The sequence below is a fragment of the Falco peregrinus genome, chromosome 2 (assembly GCF_023634155.1).
Source record: "Falco peregrinus isolate bFalPer1 chromosome 2, bFalPer1.pri, whole genome shotgun sequence".
NCBI classification, from domain to species: Eukaryota; Metazoa; Chordata; class Aves; order Falconiformes; family Falconidae; genus Falco; species Falco peregrinus.
The window spans coordinates 112,374,601-112,391,926 of NC_073722.1; the positions used below are offsets into that span (position 1 = coordinate 112,374,601).

The window sequence follows — 17,326 nt, forward strand, 5'->3', positions numbered from 1 at the left end:
TGCAAGAAAGCTGCTTACTATGATTTTTTATTTTCTTTTTTACTGGTTCTCCTCTGTTCTTAGAAAGTTGGCTTCACTTGTTTTTGTTGGCAGAACGAGGTTTAGAGTGGTGAAGAGCAACCTCTGACTGACAGGCCACAACGTCATTCTCTTCTGAGACAAATGCAACATGTTTATATACTTGCTATAGAATATGTATTCAGTGTAGCTAAGCTGTACTTCCTAAAATTTCAGGTTAACAAATAAGCATTAGAATATATGTTTTGACCTGACTTGAGAGTTAGAAATTAAAAACGTATGAAAATGTCTTCCTTCTTCAGTCACCTGTCAAGATCTTTGTCTAGGAGACTGTTTGACCTGCGGTAGTATGCTATATGCTACCTGAAACAGAGTATCTGAACTTTGCTCTCCTCTCATAAATGTAAATGGGATTTTCTGTCTCACTGTAGTACTGCCTACAGTCCTTTTATTCCCCCAGCTGCTATTTCAGAGGATTCTGTCAGTGGAGTGTAATCTCTTCTAATGTATTTTGTGACCACCTTAACAGAACGTACGTGATTATTGCCGTTCAGGATCACTGAAGCAAAACTGGCATGATTTTTTTCTTTTCTCCTTTTTCTTTTAAGAAATGGTTGTCAGTTTACCGTATTCTGAAATGTCCCTTAGAAACAGGAGAGCTGCCTCGGCGCTGTGTTTGAGGGCAGGCGTGTGGCAGCCAGCACACTTCCTGTAGCACAAAGTTTGAAGCGTGCGGCTGCATCGTGTCCCTGCAGAACTTTCCACAGCATTCAGCCGACAAGACTTTCTGTGGTGCTTAAGGGGTTTTGCTTTAGCTACTGTCTGCACTTTACTTTTACTGAGATAGGAGTACTTTGTGCCCGGGATTGTAGCCTGTACCAGCATACAGTGGCAAAGTGCTTTTGCAGGACAGGCCTCAGAAGAGGAAGACATGTTACTCCATTGTACCGACCCTTGAAGTTGGTCACTCAGAACCAGAGCAGTGCTTGCCATAAAATCATGTTTTCTAAGAAGGCCGAGCAAGCTGCACAAACTAGGCTTAGGCTGATGATACAGCTGACCCTGCGTCCCTTAACTCAGAAGGCCTAGGGAGTTAATTTAAATGCTAAGTTTACAAAGTCGGAGGGGTGCTGTTGTACAGTTAGCATTGCTGTCTTCTTGCTATGGTACGGTATTAAAAAGTTGATTTAAAAGAATGGAAACTGACAAGATATCTGCTGTAAAAAAAATATATATCTAAGGGTGTTTCCATCTGTTCATGTATTTTTTGGATAAGTGTGGAGTTTTTTTAACTTAATTGTTACAGGCTTGCTTAAATTTAGATTGTTATGTAAGATCAGACCTTGTTATTGCTTGGTACATGCATTTTGTTTACCTGTATATGTGTGTATATATATATATATATATATATATATATATATACACTAGGTCTTTATTTTCTTGGTTCTCTTTGCCACAACATAGGGTGCAGAGGGAGATCTGCTTTCGTAATATTCAGTAGAATAAAAGGTCAAGCTTGCATATTTAAATATAATATCATTAAGAGCACTGAGGGGAAAAAAAAGAGGTGTAGGAAGAAGAAAGGTCTGCTCTTGAGTGACAGAATGGGGCCAAAAGTGTCCACCCTTCCTGGCACCCCTGACTGTCCACCCGAGTAGGAATTGCCACTGGTGGGACCAATGCTTGCAAAATTGTAACTCCAGCTTTTACTTCAAGGTAACAACAGCTTAAAAAAAAGGAAAAGAAAGGGGGAAAAAAATAGAGGGAGGGTGTTTAAAGCAGAAGCTTGGAGGTCAGATCTCCTAAGGTAAAGCCGTCAGGCTACACAGACTGAGAATGTAATTGGTTGAAATTAGTTCCTCTTTGCTTACATATATTTAAATTCAGTGGTCACTGTTAGGCTTTTGGCGTTTCATATTAACCTCTGCAAGTGAATGCAGACTGAATTTAAGACTCTGTAAGCAATAATTAAACTGAATTTTAGGTTTCATTCAAAACGTGAAAGAATGCCCATGTAATTTAATTTTAGCCATGTGAGATAATGCAACTGAACGTAAACGTTGCTTTGGATATTTGCAGGTTAAGTTGCCTTAGACATGAAAAACATATACTTTGATGCATGCGTAACACAGTTTTCAGCAACATAAGGCCTAAGCTAATTTTGAATAAGGCTTCTGTTGCTTATCTGTTTCTCTTTCTGAGCATGTATTGGCACTAACAGATAACTGAAAAGTTCCTATCTGTACTTCTGAGGGAAATAGATGTTATGCTACAGTTTGAGTATTTGAAGAAGTGAGTCTTTCATCTTGCTACTCAGATATGTCATTGCATTGTCTAGAAAGATACAACTTACCCTGCAGTTGAGTTTAGCTTGTCAAATAAGTAATCAGGACTGTGTGGTATTGAGTTTCCCGTTAGCTTACTGACAAAGATTTTGACTTGGCAGTTGAATTAGCATTTGTCATTAGTTCATTTGTCTGGTACTTTATGATGTTTTGAGGTAGCTAATGTGCTGCTGGAGTTTTTCACTCATCAAGAGCCAAAGCATCATGCTTCAGCATTTTCATTATTAACTCATGCAGGTTTGTATTGCTGCCACTAGAATTTGTGTACACAAACTGCATCCTTGCTCGTCTAGTCACCATTACGTTTTAAATCAACTGTCCTTGACACATAGATTTAAACTGAACTTAACTCAGGCTGGCAAAGTAGAAAAGAATCTCTTGAACAACCAGCATTAAATTGCTATATTTATCCATTTTCATTGTGCTTTAACATAGAGTAAAGATGTGAATATTAATGCAGTGCCAGAACTTGATGTTTCTGAACTGCGACAAAAAGGGGCAGGGGGAGTTGCTGAAGCAGGAAGAGATGTGTAGGTACCTTCTCCCAGGGTCTGCAGATTTGGCAAATTGCCATGGGCCAAGTTGCATACCTAATTTGCTGAAAACAGAGTAATTTGCTCTTTAAGTATTTGCTGTTAATGCGTTGAAAAAAATCCAGATTTTAGTTTCGGCGACAAACTGTGTCCCATGTTTCAGATGGTGTTTCGGATTTTTGGAAGGCTTGTGTATATTCTAAGAATAAGGAGCTGTCCTTTGCAGAAGTGCTCCCTGTTTTGCTGGGGAAACATGCTGCTGCCATCTGGTGGGATTAATAATAATAATAATAATAATAATTATAATAATATCTGTTGAACATGCTGAGGCTCATAGGTTTTGGAGTGAGGGGTAAAGCCTTAATACCTCTGCAAGAAGTGCTCATGCTGTTTTCATGCAGGATTCCTATACCAGTGAAGAGGGACTGCAACTTCTGTGGAGGTAGACAGGGAATGGTTACTTTTGTTGCTGTTTCAAGCTGTTAACACTGCTGCTGAAATTTTATGAAACTGTCTTGTTGGCTGGGATGTATCAACTCCAGCAGGATAAGAAGCTATGACTCTGTAAGGTGTGTGTGGATTGCATTTGTTTTATATGTGTCTAATTTTGAAAAGTTATTGTCATTCATCAAAGATTGTGAAATCAAGCAATCTGTTTTATTATCATCAAAACCATGTTAAAAGGCATCTCTGTGGGAAATCTGTTACAAATGACAATAGAAAAAAAGTATATGAATTATTTTTTTTTGAAGCCCTGGTTTACACTTATTTGAAATCACAGTGTTTTTTCATGTATTTGCTTCTAATACTTTTTATTCAGAAAGTCAAACAGCTGTATAACATTTCAAATAATTGGGCTGTTAACGTTGAGATAGGACATTATGTACAGGCTGCTGTAACTTTTAAAGGCAGAAATAATTTAGCCTAAATCTGCTGTTTGTTCCTGGTCTTCAAAGGCCTGAAATCACTAAAGTCATTGCTAAGTAAAAATTGAAAGAATTTTCTGTGCAATTGATTGTTTCCTGGACCCTAGAACTATTTTGAGAGGGTTTTATCACTATACTGATACTAAGCACAGCAGCAGGAAAGATGTTTCCAGGATAAACCGATAATCTCCTGTTACTTTAAAGGAACTTGTCATGCTGAGCAACTACGCAATATAGATATTTTTTTTTGGACAAAATTGCTCGAATGTATATTAGGAAAAAAAATAAAAGGATGTTACAGCCTCAAAAAATATGAATAATGGCAGGATAAATTCCCTTTCTGATGTCTGATATTGCTGCGAACTATGATCATGTTTTGCATAGTTAATGCAAATAATAATGCAAAAGTCCAGTCTGGTAAGCATGAAAAGTTTAGAAAAAACTGAATTATGAAAATTTATTTTAAGAAATCCTTTATCACTTTTGGTGTAAGAGATTTTTTTTTTCTAAGCTAAAGCTGTTTGTGTCATGATCTTTTTCCATTCCCTCAAAACTCACCTGTTAGTGGAAGGCAGTACTTGAATGTGAGGAAAATGTCCCATGTTAATTAGCATTTAGATGGGCAGTTTGATTTAAACTATTTAATCTGATATTTTGTATTGGTCTAAAATTACTTTTTTGTTACTGATCAAAAAAATACAAAAGGACCCTATAAAGTTTGTCCTGGTGCTCTCATTGTGAATGAGACTGTAAGTGGAGAGCTGCAAACGGGAAGTGGCATCTCTGGTAGGTGAACAGAATATCCACCAGAATTGGATAAAGAGGCTCTGGAAGGAATAATCCACACCAATAATGTTATCCAGAGAGACGATCCCTACAAAAACATTCAAACTAAGCAAATCCAAGACAAATCCAAAGAGCCTTTTAAAGTGCTGGTGCTACAGCTGGCTAAGATGCAACAACAGTACAAATCACGAATATAAATCAAGGTTTTTCTTAAGAGTGGAAAAAATCGACAAGATGATATGTTGATTTTTGGTGTAGTTAAATTTGCTTTTAGTAATAGGCAACAGAAGTGTTTAAAATTAATAAATAAAATGGTCGGAAAGAGGTTTTTTAAAAAAAATTCCTTCCAGAATATTTGGAAGACTGGGCTGTCTGTATTGACTGTTGTGTTTAGCGTTGCTGATGATCTTCACTCATATTTACCTCAAATATGAAGCTTTTCCATTCAAATGATGCATCTGCTTTATCTACATAGACTGTAACAGAAAAAAGTGAACAGAAATTTCCAGTTAGAAAAGATTAACATTGTTTAGTTCATTCTAATTCCAGTATGCAAACACTTTCCATTAGAAGCTGTGATATAAATGTCATTGTAATTGCCTGACTTCTTATGGATGACATTTTTAAAAATAATGTCACCTTTCATTGTTCAGCTCTTTACTACTAGTAGCAAGCAGAGTGCAGGGTCTCTTTACTACTAGCTGCCTGTCTCGAACAGGCTGTGGATGCTGGACAGAACCAGTCCAGACAGGAGCACTGCATTGAATACTGGCTTTTTGGGGGTTTGTGCTGGTTTTGGTTGGGATGGAGTCAATTTTCTGCATAGTAACTAGCATGGGCTATGTTTTGGATTTGTGCTGAAAACAGTGGTGATCTGAACAGAGATGGTTTGTTCTTGCTGAGCAGTGCTTACTCAGAGTCAAGGCCTTTTCTGCTTCTCACACCACCCTACCAGTGAGTAGGCTTGGGTGCACAAGGCGTTGGGAGGGGAAACAAGGGGATCCCCTTGGCATATAAAGCTAGGGGAAGAAGGAGGAAAGGGGAGACATTCGGAGTGATGGTTCTTTGTCTTCCCAAGTCCCTGTTCCACGTGCTGGAGCCCCGTGTTCCCAGAGATGGCTGAGCACCTGCCTGCGATGGGAAGCAGTGAATTAATTCCTTATTTTGCTTTGCTTGCCATGCAGCTTTTGCCTTACCTGTTACACTGTCTTTATCTCAACCCAAAAGTTTTCTCACTTTTACTCTTTCAATTCTCTCCCCCATCCCACCCGGGGAGAGCGAGTGAGCAGCTGCTGGGGCTGAGCTGCTGGCTGGGGTTAAACCACAACAGTTTTCCACTTTTTGTGTTATACTTCAGTGAGTTTTTCTGTTGTCTGGGGCGTCTGATGCAGATAGGCAGTGATTTCCTCAGAAAGAGACTAAGTTGTTTTTATTCAGTTATTTCTTGGAGGAAACCAAGAGGATGCCTAAGGCGAAAGAGGCAATACTGGCAATGGGCACATTACAGAGCAGAGTGTGTATTGTGTTCCACACTTACCATCACAATTTAAGGATATGCAGGTGATTATCTTTAATCACTATGTCAGTATTTGTTAAAGAATTGCTTTATCTAAATTGGATTCTGACTCTATTTGTGAAGAAATATAGTAGAACAGTGACCTTTTCCAGTTTTTTTATATGGGAAATTTTGTAAAGCTTTTATGTTTAAGTTGGGTTGTTGGTTTGTTTTTTTAATTTCATGAAAAGAAAAATTCTGTTAACATTTAAATGACTAGTCCCCAAATGTGCCGATTTAAATGAAATGGATATAATAATCCTTGCATTTAAATTAGACGTTGGGAATTAGGTGAAATGCTATCCAAGTAATATACTAGATTGTTCATTATTGTCTTGTAAGATGATGCAAGAAAGAAGGAATGTGGATAACCTGTTTTTTTCTCAAAGTTGGGTGAGGACCATTTTGGATAAATCAGTTCACTGTAAATTATGCCAAGGTCAGCATTTCACAGGTCACTTGAAATGCATGTAGTTTTGCAGCACCTGCAAATCTTGATTTGTTTGTATCCACATGCCACTATGCTGATAATACAGTTAGATCATGGTAGCATTCGGTGTTTTCTCTTTCCTCTGAATTCTGCAAATGTTACAGCAGAACAGCTTGTGACTGAACTACAACCTAATACTGATTTTTCAGAAGGCATGTTTCAGATGTTCTTCTCTCCCTTTCTCCCCCACATGCTCTTTCACCTTTTTTTAAGAGAGTGTTTAAATTGTTGATTTCACTAATCCACAAACACAAGTGCCTTTAGTGTTTATAAATGGGTGAAGGTGTAAGCATTCCTACCAATTGTATGTGATCAAGTAAGAGTAGTAAATAAAGGCAAGTAACAAGTGTGTGTGTTGTATGAGGCTGCTTGATTTCTTGGGGGGAAAATGGGATTGAGAGTGAAAATAGCTGTGGGGAGGTAAAGTAGAAGGAAGCCTTTGGGATATGTTTGAAGTGTTTTTTGATGACTTGTAATAGTTGTATCTGGGTCTCATGTATCTTTAATCCTCTGGAAAGTTCTGCCTTCTAGTCTGGAAATACATAACATTCAGCTTTTCATATGAGAAAAGCTAGCTTAAAGTTGTGTAGAGCTCAATTAAATTGAATTTGTGTATATTAAAAAGAACAACAATTTGTTAATATAAGTGGTAATGTTTGTGGAATTTTTTAATATGCCATTTTAAAAAATAATTGTAATTTAAGTGTTAGAAAACAAGAAAATTGAGAAGCTGACAGTCTGCGGAACTGCACAGAGATTAATAAGCTTTACGATGGAGGGAGATGTTTAGGAGAATAATACTGTGTTTTCAGTTAAAACTATTTCTGTAGGCACCTGTAAGTAAGTAGACCCATGTGTTCTGTATTTGAGGGTTAGCTTTTGAAGTCCTGTTTGCCTGAGTTGTTTGTAAGCAAATACCAAGCAGTACCTTTACTACTAAATTTTGTGCACCAACAAGACCTACCTCCCAAGTTTTTTTATGTGGAAGTTTTGGGTACTTAAGCGCAGGGTGTCTTTGGTTTCTTAATAAGAAAAGTTGCGGTGGAGCAGTTGAGTCCTCTTTTTACACAGAATGTAAAAAATTTTCCTCTGTTCTTGAAAGATTGAAAAGGCACATAGGGAATGCTACAGTCTGCTTGCATGACCCAGGGATAATTTAGTTGGGTGGAGTGTACAGCTGGGTTGCAACATTTCATCAGTTTACATCTGTATTCTGCTTGGTCTAACAAGTGTTCTCCATGCTGACTGTGTGGTGGCCACCCCTACAACCATTCCCCGTGTTCACAATTGCTTGGTAATGCTTGTGTTCCCATACAGCACTCGCTGTAAGGTGTGCTGAAGCAATGTCAGTTACTTGCAAGGGTACATAGCAAGGATATGTTACATAGCAAGGATATGTTATAGGACTGTTCCAACTGGTCCAAATAGAATTTCAACTGAGACAAAGAATGAATTAATATTTTTTTTTATATGCCTTTGTCGGTTATACCTTTGCTGTGTTCAGATTTCTGTTAGTCTGATTTCTTATTTCCTAACTCTGGAGGCTTCCCAAGAATAGAGCTAGCTACTTTGTTGAATTGTTGAAAAATGAAAGACCTTGGAGCAGAGGATAAGATGATACAGTGGCAATTTAGATTTTAAAATCCTTCTGGAATATGAGAAGTAATGTAGAAAGTAGGATTTGTCCTCAGAACAGTTTCTAGGGTTTACTGAAAAACCATTTATTTCTGGTCAAAAGAATTCAATAAGAAGAAGCTTGGCTCAGTAACTGCAATTTCCTCTGTAACCTTTAGAATCTAAGAGTAAGCACTTGATTAAAGATTACATTATAAATATTATTATGAGAGTAATTATCTGAAAATGTTTGGATTTTGTGTCTGAAATACAAGTATGTAGTATGCCTGGTACTTAATAGCTGGTGTCCATTTTAAATTTCTGTAATAGATTATTTAATGGCTGTGATCAATGACTATGTTCTCTGTTGCTTAGTACCAGGTATTTACAATGATATGATCCTTTTCTGTAAACAGAATACAGTCTCAGTATCCAAGCTGTAGCTTGGATTTATGCCAGTTTGAGCCTGTCCTATATTACCGGTTAAGTTGGGGAATCCTTAAAGTAATAAATGATGATTTTAGGTGATGCAGCTTTAGTCTTGATTACACTAGTGAACAGACTTATGAGCACTGGTGTAAACTGTTGAGTTTGGAGTTGTATAGATCTCCTCCCATGTTACCAGTTACGGAAATAACTGCGGCGATGTGTGTGCTGGAGTGTATGGGGGCAGAAGCCTGTGGAGCTGTAGAGCGCGAGCTTCTAGGAGGAGAAGGATGAGGATGGGCTAACTGGAAATGCGGGATGGAGGAAATGGGAGAATCCCTGCTGCATGTGGAATACCCACCGGCTGGGCCAGAACTGTCTCTTGCATCTCACTGATGACATTTGTCAAAGATGACAGTTACCTTGTCAGGGTTGGAATAGTGCAGGTTGGTTTTCAAACACAGGAAGAAGCTTTATTGCTCTGGAAGTTGTGTAATGTGGATGTGTTCAGCTGTTCTACAAACAGTTAAGTGCAGTTAGAATGTATAAAGCCCTGGTGTTACAATTTGAAAATACACCACACTAGATGCTCTAAGCTCTGCTTTATTGTGAGTCAAACTAACTATTACATCCAATTTTGTAAAAGTAGACCCCTGAGTGAGGTAGTATGTGCTTGAATGAAAGTGGCTTATGACAGGCAATACAAATAGGTATGTAAAGGATAGAGGTTTATGTGGTTAATGCATTTATTTATTGATAATAGTATTTGACTGTAATAAGCAGTAGCAAGGAAAAAGTGAATGTAAGTGGTAGTAGATGGGATGGGTAGTGAATGGGGCAGTAGCTAAAGGTGGTACCAACCATAGCAATTATCTGCTGTCTAAGTACAGAGGGGTTATAAAAATTAATGTTGTTGTAGCAGTAAGCCATGCTTTTTAAAGGAATAACATAGGTAACACATTTTCTATGCCTTTTTTTTCCCCACTGTGTTCTGACTGTCCTTTTCATCACTTCCACCCCATTTTCTTATTTTCCAGTATTGTCTGTGGTACTTTGTATGAAGTGCAGTTTATCAACAGCATATTTAAATGGAGACAATAGAGTTTCCATACAAGGGCTAAATTGTAGAAAATAAATACTGTTTGCCTGTGGAAATCACTAGAGCTCCATCCGTAGTGCATTGTAGGAGTAACCTAGAAAAGAGCAAAGTCATCTGCTCTACAGAAACATTTGGCAATCCTTAGTTATATTTTACTATATCTTGTTATAGTACAGAAAGAGCCTTGATCAGTGAAATTGTCAACGCATTTTTCTAGGTTTCAGAGTTCCGTAATTTTGCTACAGAATGTCTACTGGGAGTTTCAGTAATCATGGAAAAAAATTGCAGTTGTATTCAACTGAACTCAGGTGTGTAATGTGTGAGTGCATACAGTGTGGTAGCAGTACAGCCTTGGAGTGCACAAGTGCATACAACTTCACAGCAGAGGGAACAGGAGACCAGACAAACTGCATTAGTGAATACAGCCTTTTACCAAAATGCATTGCTATTCAATACACCAAAACACCAGAGCGATCTGGACTTTATTTAGTATTTAAAGTTGTGTCTTCTTTTGTTATGTGAGAGTGATGGATAAAGGAAGGCAGACTTATGTCAGCCTTGATATTAAATAACTTCCGTGGCTATGGCTGACTTTGGAACATGGCCATATACAGAGTTTAAAAGTGCTTAGTAAGAATTTGAGCTTTAATCATGAGGACTGTAACGGAATCAGTGTGTCCTACTAGTACATTCTTTAATTTCCTGATGTGCTGTTTTTCTATAAAAGCTTGGAAGCATATGTGTGTGAGTAGAATATTTCTGCTCTTTATGATGCTGAGTATAACACCAGAATATAGAAGAATAATTTTATAGAATATGTACATAGGTAAATTTTCTTCTGTTATTTCTTTAATTTTCTTAGAACACGGTATGATGGTATTTATGTGTAATTTGAAAACAATAAATTCAGAGCTTTCTGTTCAAGACCTCTTGCAGCAAATTTTGTGGAAAAGTAAAATATACTGGGAAATGTAGGAATCTTTGAACTCTAGGGAAGGATTTTCTTTCCCTCATTCTCTTTCATATGCAGATAACAATTTATAGGTGAAAAAAAAGTTGCTCACCAGAGACACTGGTGTTTTAGTTTCTTTGTCGTTTTGTAATGGTGCTATTCCAAATTTTAAGCCTAAACCTATTCCTGGTTTTGTGGCAATATTTTTCTTCATTATTCTGGTACCACCAGGCGGTGCTCTTATAGTTTTCTTAATTTTGTAAGCTAAATGTAGTGTCAGAATAGAGCCTTTGCTTAATGGGAGCAATAAAGCTGAGGATGGTGTTGAACTGATGGTCAAGTAGTTATTCTGGCTTTGATCTACATTATTAGTCTTTTTCTGAAAAGCTACTGAGTTTCCCTTCTCTCTTGAAAGTGTGCATAGGGTTTTTAATTTCAGATAATGCATTTTATTATTTAATGTAATTCCTTGTAGCAATTGAATATTTTTCTATGAATAGAAAAACTTATTTCATAGAGGTGGTAGCAATTTTCAGAAATGAGCTATCTTCATGTGAAGTAATTGCCAAGATCTGTGCTAGCACTTGAGCTCTGCAAATGAGACTTGAAAGCCAATCTAGTGGTAGATGAGGAAGGAGGGAGTCTAGCATGTGGTCTGGGTCAGTGGATTTTGTTTCACTGAAAACCATTTTATTTTTCTTTTAACTGTTTTGGTTCCTAATTAATAGGTTAAGTTTTATTACAGAAAATACAGGAAAAGTTATGTCACAGTCCATTTTGGAACCCTTTTCGTTTATGTATGGCACTTCTGTCTGGAGTGGAAGCCCACAGTACACTGACTTCTGAACAGAAGTGTATGTCTTTCTGTCTTTTAACAGTGTACCTTTTTGGCTTCCTCTTGCCTTCTATTTTTAAAGGGCCTTGGCAACCGATATCAAACTATCTGAAAGCCCTAAATAAGAGCTTTTTCTCCCCCCGAGGTTACACAGTAAGCAGAACAGAAGCATTGTTTAAAAAGTTGTTCTCATATAGCAATATAACTTTTCTTTGAATGTTTCTGTAAATTCTTGTTGGCTTATTTAATTCAGATCTCTCATTTGGAGGGAGAATATCTTGCGGGTAAACTTTATGGAAGAAGGAAGAGAATATATCAGTTATTTCCACACAGTCTGCAATCCATCTTTCTTAATTTTATCAATTCCTAGGCTAGTGTTTTTAGTTAAAATGAAGAAGACAATTTTCTGAATCTCCTTGTGCTTTCTGACTCTCCTGTGTTCTCCCCAAGTGCTTTTGAAATCCCCTAGACGAGACCTGCTTGATGTTGATTTGTAGCTTGTGGGTATGTTGATGAAGCAAAAATTATTCTTTTTGTTGTTGTTCTGACTGACTGAAGGGACATGGATCAAACAGGTCATGGAAAGACATGATACTCATAAAATTAATATGCATAATGTATTACTGCACAAGGTTACAAATGCAGACTGTATAGAATATTTAGGGTCCAAGCATGCCTTAACTTCAACAGTTACTGCATCTGGCTTGAGCTGTGGCTAACAATTTAGGAAGGTGCATCTGCAAACTAGCTCTTAACTCTTTGCCTACATTTAAAAAAAATATTAATCAAGACAGTCAAAACAATGCCAGAAAAATTGAGATGCCATTCTTTGGGGTTTTTTTAATGGAATTGAGGAATCTTCCCTTCAATTAGCGTTTTTCAAGTCATGATTCCTGTTTCAACTGCAAGGACATAGCCAGAACAAACAAGAATAGACACAGGCTGAAAGTGACGTCTTGGAAAATGAAGAACTGCCAATAGTTTTGTTAAGGGCACATGTCCTCTAAGTCATCATTCTGGAAACGGATCTTGTTAACACGATGTATGGTTAAAGGACAATGGAGTTTAATGGTTTATGTTTTCTTGTAGTTCAGCATATGTAAGGGAGAAAAAAAAAATAAACAAAAAAACCCAAACACAAAAGCAGTGGGGAGTTGTATCCAATAAATACCCAGTTCTTAAAGTGAAATAAACAGAATGAGTAATAACTAGCGTCTACGTTATTTTTATGTCTAAATTCAAATTGTTGGGGAGAGAAGCTCCCACATGATAATTGCTGTTAATTTAAATAGGCAAAACTGCTCTTCCTCATCCCTTATTCCTTTCACTGGTTTGCATTGAGCAAATTAATTCACTGTTACCATCCACGATGTTTTCAGATTATTTTTTTTATATGCCTCATCTTTGCTGACAAGTATAGTAAATATCTGATTTGAAGGACTCTGTTTTAATGTAGAAGCTGCGTTTGACTAAGGATGCAGTTTCACAGCCACGTTTGTGGCAGCCCATCCGCTGCGCCTGAAGTAGCATTCATGTGACAGTGTCCTCAATTGTTAGTCTTCTGTCAAGTGCTGCTTCACAAGTGAATATTCTGATCATGAACTGGAACAAAGGAATATGAAATTAAGACCTGCTAGAATTCTTTTCAGGTTTAAATATTAAAGCCATTAAAAGTTGCCATTTATAGTCCGACAGAGCAAGACATTTATCTTCTGCATATAGATCCATACTGCTTCTTGGGAGGGAGTGTGCATCTTCTGCGGAATACTTCTGTGTCAATGGCTAAAGAACAACTAGCACAGATCCTGCCTGCTGTCAGGCTTTATGCATAACTATTCTCATAGAGAATGCCATAAAGCAATAGTGATAGGCAAAAATATTTTTTTAAAAATTGCTATCAATTTTACCACAGGCCACTGGATTTAGTTCAAGTGAATAAGGTTCTACCTAACAGCTTAAGTAAAAGCAGTTTTTAATTATAAAGTGGAAGGTACCTTTTATTCATTTTTTAAAAAAGTTATTATAGATAGCTCAGGGTATCAAAGTGCTTTTCTGAGTGTATTTGCTCATTGATTGTATATGAAAAGTCAAGATTAAGGCCTTCTACTGTGCTTTTGAGGAGAGGGCACTGACATGCTTACCCAAGCCCTCCATCTGAATTGCAGCTTTCCTTTTGCCCCTGCTGAAAGAGAAAAGCATTTATGTTCTTTAGGTTTGGATTGTTTATTGTTTTCTGAAGCAGTTGAAGCAAAATAGGTGAATGCTGACAGAATCGGGACCAGCCTTGGCCTGCTTGTGGCTTTTTCTCTGATCTCTGTCTTGGGCATGTCACCTTATCATTTTTGTGCTAGTGTTTGCTCATCTGAAACATTAAGAACTGACAGTTGTTTGGTAATTTGAATATTAGAAGTATATATATCATCACGCCCACAGTTGTTCCCAAGAAGATTTTGTCACCTATCATATGACCCAGTAAAGGGAATCCTTCTGTAATAATTTTTATTTCATACTGAACTATTGTTTAAACTTTGGGTTTAAAGTGTTTTAGAGACATTAATTCAATTCCCCTTTGAAATTCTGTGTTTTCTTCGAGGAGTCTGTATTTTACTTTAGAATGTCCCAAGACTGGAATTATACCCGTGGTAGTAATTTATGTTATTACAAGGTTTTTGGCTGACTCAGAATGGAGAAATATATATTAGGATTTTCAGATCAGTTCACAGAGATCATATAAAACTAAATACGGCTTTGAAACCAACAGGTTAGACAAGAGCCCTGCAGGTTGGACTTTCTTGTTTCTTTGGATAAAGTTGTGAAACCACAACAGCTGCTGTGTAGGATGTAGATTAGTTTGGTTTATAATAATTCAGGTTGTTGTTGAGGTTTTTGTTTGTTGTTTGTGGATTTTGGTTGGTTTTTTTTGGGGGGGGGGGAGGAGAAATACACTTCCCTTGAAGATCCTGTAATATATTAAAGAGTCATCTAAGATTACATATAAAATTAAACTTTTCAACAGTGTGTAGGGTTGCCATCCTGCCAGCATCCACACTTGGAGAGGAACAGGGGACAAGGCCTTTCAATAAACCTTTGAGTTTTGCCACTCTGTCTTATGATACCTTTTGTAACTTAAACCAGGGATTTTTAATTGTGGCCAGTATGCGTATCACACCTTCAGGCCCTGATCAAATGTATCAAAGGAAGACATAAAGCTAATGTAATCAGTATTATGAAAGGATGAAATTAAAGGAACAAGACCATTCTGAGTGATCTCTCCTTTATTTGTGAATGCCAGTAAAAGAAATGTGTGACGTGTTCTGTTTAGCAATAGAAAATATACTGCACATCAGCCAGCAGAGCTGCAGCAACATCTTTCATTTTGTACCTGAAGTACACTTATATTTTAGTCTCAGAAGGTTTGGTATGGTTGATGGCATTACTGATTGGTGTTTCAGTTATTGATCATTATAATGAATTTATTACTCAGTTCTACTTCAATCTGAAAGTATTATCCTGGAAAAGGAAACAAAAATAAAGTCAGAAATAGAGACCAGCAGAAATCAGTCATGACTGTTTTTACATTGATCATTAATTTTGTTCCTGTATTATTATGCGATTATTAAACATTCAGATAGACTTGCAATGGAAAAAATTCTCAGTTCTGAAGCTGGAAGTTCATTTACTGGCTGTAACAAATCATCTGAAAAGGTATGCTTTGCTTCAGATAAGCATTAGATATAATACTGGCATAGTGATGCTGTCCCGTCGTTGCAGAAAACCCTGATTACTTGTTTGAGTAATGGTCATATACTTGGGCACAGTCAGAAAGGGGGTGATGGTAAGCCTTGGGAAGCGTTACAAAGGTAGAAGGTGAACGTGAAAGGACTTGAACGTTGACGAGAACAGTGCTGACTGCCAAATGCTCAACACCAAGCAGATACTTACTTTAGATATATACACACACACACACACACACACAAGGACTTCTTTTACTTGAAAACAGACATTATAGACATTGCAAATTGTACAGTATTTCAGGCATTTGAGTGGTAAGCCAAATGATCTCTCAGAATTTTCAACAAGATGAGGAATTGCATTGGTTACACATTCTGCCCATTGCAGACATGAAGGAATTTTAAAACATCTTGTATCGCTCTCGGCAGGCTGTTAATTCAAATGTACTATTTACCTGTCTATTTTAGTCTGTCACTCTAATATCTGAATATTTCTGAAGTTGCCTTCTGAATCTAATGGAAAGGAGAGGTTATGGTTCCAATGTGATCGAGACTGTCAAGGAAATAGGTGAATTTTTTACAGCAGTGTGAGACGATGGTATGTGACAGAGGATCATTCACTTCACTGGACCATGGTAATGGGAGACTGATGTCTCTTTAAACTCTGTTAATAAATACAAGCCTGATTTTTTTCTTCTTTGCAAAGTTATAGGTCTTTCTTAAATCTTCATTAACATATACTAAAATAAAAAAGCACTACTTTCACATTTTAAAACCAGCCCATAACCCTAAAGCATCTTCTGGACTTTTGGATTGTACAGGATATGAATTAATTTCACAGTTGTGTTTTGATACGTCCCTTCTGTTCGTGCAGTAATTCAAAGAAGGAATGACTATGCAGTATTGGTCACACAGAAATCTTTACACAGGAGTAAAATGTACGGAGGAAGCATCAGAGGAGCTGATTTGGGGTTGCCTTGTATGCAATGGCAGGGAAGTTGCCATTAATGTAGTTGGGGTCTGTACCACTCTTGTAAAAATATATAAAGGATTATCTTCAGTTTGACTTGCCATTGTGAGAAAAAGCAGTATTATCTCTGAAAGAGATAGCACTAAAAGAACTTTTGTCAGGTGTGCTGTTTGTTTTGTTTCTCAGCTCTTCACTTTGGTTTATTCAGTAGAGGAGGAGGTGAGATGTCTCTGGTTAGTGTTTACTTTGGCCATTGTTAAATGTTGGTGTTGGGAATTACAGTACCTTATAAGCCTAATGTAAATTTTAAGTAATATTTTAAAGTTACGTGATTCTAATACCAATTCCCGTGCAAGATAGATAAATAAAAATACAGTTAGTTAAAATAATTTCTGGTAAAGGGAATGGAAGAGAGAATGGCAACTAAAAAGTATTCTGAGTTGTGATACTGTATTCTGTGTTATTGTAATAAATATTTATATTGTGATAAGGAACAGGCAGGATATAAGTTGAAACTTGAAAGGCTGGTAAATAAGATTTGCCTCTTCCAGGTAAAAACCTTGATGAATGTTCATAGATTTATCATTACTACCCGATTTGGGGACATGAATAGCAGTACTTATTAAAATCAAAAGGTAATGTGAGCCTAATACAACGACTGTATCAAAGTCCTGAGGCTTAATACTTAACTAGCAGATACAATTATTTCCCTTGGTGGTAGCAGAGGACACTGGAGTGTAATTACTTTGGAGTGAAGGACTGTGTTTCAAATATTTGTTGCAGACTTTGTTTGAATACTCTTCTGAGTTTTTCATATGCTGGCAAACAGCCAAACATGATAGTGGTGAAAAAAAAATGAATGACTGAAATACAATAGAGTTAACCTGGAAGATGAAGTACTGAGATTTTAATTGAGATGAGGATGCAGTGCTGTTTCACAGGGATTATTGTGCAGTTTCTTTGGGGTAATGAGGCAAAAAGAAGTTTAGTCACTTTTTTTTTTTTCCCCCCTGTTTTGTTTTGTCCCTGTCCTTCCACCCCAGGGA

General features: G+C 37.1%; 1 protein-coding gene across 4 annotated transcripts in view; it reads left to right on the forward strand.

The window, feature by feature from the left end:
- NLK (nemo like kinase) overlaps positions 1-17,326 on the forward strand; it is a 66,950-nt gene that overhangs the window by 1,739 nt on the left and 47,885 nt on the right. The gene's annotated exons all lie outside the window — the stretch shown is intronic.